The sequence below is a fragment of the Arvicola amphibius genome, chromosome 13, assembly GCF_903992535.2.
Source record: "Arvicola amphibius chromosome 13, mArvAmp1.2, whole genome shotgun sequence".
NCBI classification, from domain to species: Eukaryota; Metazoa; Chordata; class Mammalia; order Rodentia; family Cricetidae; genus Arvicola; species Arvicola amphibius.
Genome location: NC_052059.1, coordinates 20,513,309 through 20,515,073, shown reverse-complemented (window position 1 = coordinate 20,515,073; position 1,765 = coordinate 20,513,309). Strand labels below are relative to the sequence as shown.

Below are 1,765 nucleotides of genomic sequence, written 5' to 3'. Positions count from 1 at the left end.
CATTTCACATTGACTTGAGAGCCACTGAGGAGTCTTTCCTCCCCTATCCTCTCTTTCCAGTTCTCCTCTGTTTCTGTGTGATTTCTATGGCACATCACAGATGTTCTGTAAGACCCTGTTGGTCGTTCCCTCCCTTCATAACTATAGGAATCTCATCTATGGTTGTTGAAATGCCTCATTTTTAGTAGAGAACCTTGAACGCAGAGTTCAGGACATGTGAGATGTTATTGATGAGTCTTTGAAGTCGGAACACCAAGTAAGCCACATCCATTTCCAGTCTTCTGAGGTCGAATGCTCTTCCTTGACAAACTTGGTATGCAGTTGCGGTGGGTGGAGTCTGTGGGAAAATGCCAGAAATTGTGCCCTACGGCCGTGAATGCCAGGTCAGGGCCAGGGTAAACAATTGGAAAGCAGGTCAGAGATCCACAGAGGGCCGGATAAATCGAGGAAGCTAAGGCAGGAAGCCAGTTGGGTTAGTGTTTGCATTTGTGAAGAGCCTGCTGGAAAAAAAATCTTGGTGTTAATCTCAGGTCCATGAAACATATTACGGGGTTTGTCCAGAAAGGGTAACACAATGTGTCAGATTCCCAAGCAGCTCAAAGAAAAAAAATTAAAGTCGTGGTTGATAAAATGAATGGTTTCTAATGTTGTGAGCATGGGGTTTATTGGGGAGGAGACATGTAGCAGAAATTTACTTTTTTTGTTGCTTGTTTGCTTTTTGTTTTAGTTTTAGTTCCTCTGTGTAGCTTTGGAGCTTCTCCCAGAGCTTTCTCTGTAGACCAGGCTGGCCCTGAATTCATAGAGATCCACCTACCTCTGCCCCTGAGTACTGGGATTAAAAGCGTGTGCCACCTTTGCCCAGCCAGAAATTTACATCTAGCATTAAGTGACAATAAGTAAATGGACAGCATCTCTTTGGGAGAAAGACGCTGGGGCGCTCCTAGTAGTGGGAAGTTGGTACTTTAGTTTTGATTTTTTTTGCTGGTTTATTTTTATGGACAATACCCCCAATTTGGCATTTATTTCCACAAATATTCTCAGAAGCAAGTTGGTTTCTTTCTCTGTTCTGAAGGGTTCCATGAACCATGTTTTCCCCCCGCAAGACTCATAAGGCCAGTTACCCTAAACACTTTCGGTAACTCAGTGCCAAAACTGTCAATATCATGTGATTTCCTTTTGTTTACATATTTTCTATTACGTTCCTTTATTATTAGTTTATGTTTGAGTGTGTGCATACCATGGATAATGTGTGGGAGACAGGTTGACTTGTGGGAGTCACTCTCCTTTGGGGTTCGGGTTGTCGGGTTTGGCAGCAAAGGACCGACCCCATCTTTTCTCTTGAGAGGGACTTTTTCCCCTAAGAAGAGGGTGTGAACGCGGTCCCTCACTACCACTAATTATGCTGTCGAGTTTCCGAACGTGAGGAAATCATAGGGGCCACACATCCAGCTTGCAATGAATGAGCTTTGCCCTGGGAAAGCACCTTTGTGTTCATGGCATTTCCCTGGCCCAGTGAGTATGAGGAGACCTTTATACAGAGAAAGATTATTTTCAGAATTTAGTTCAAATATATGATAATTGATTTCAACATATTAAAATTAAATTAATAATCTATATATTTAAGTTATGAGATTTCAATTCCTGGTGTTGGGTAAAACATTTTTTTTTTCTTTTTTCAAAACAGGGTTTCTCTGTAGCTTTAGAGCCTGTCCTGGAATTAGCTCTTGTAAACCAGGCTGGCCTCGAACTCACAGAGATCCATCTG

General features: G+C 42.4%; 1 non-coding gene across 1 annotated transcript; it reads right to left on the bottom strand.

Moving 5' to 3' along the window:
- Positions 1–1,361: 1,361 nt before the first annotated feature.
- LOC119800529 lies at positions 1,362–1,520 on the bottom strand. The gene has a single exon (XR_005283032.1). It is a non-coding gene; the product is annotated as a U1 spliceosomal RNA (small nuclear RNA).
- Positions 1,521–1,765: the final 245 nt, after the last annotated feature.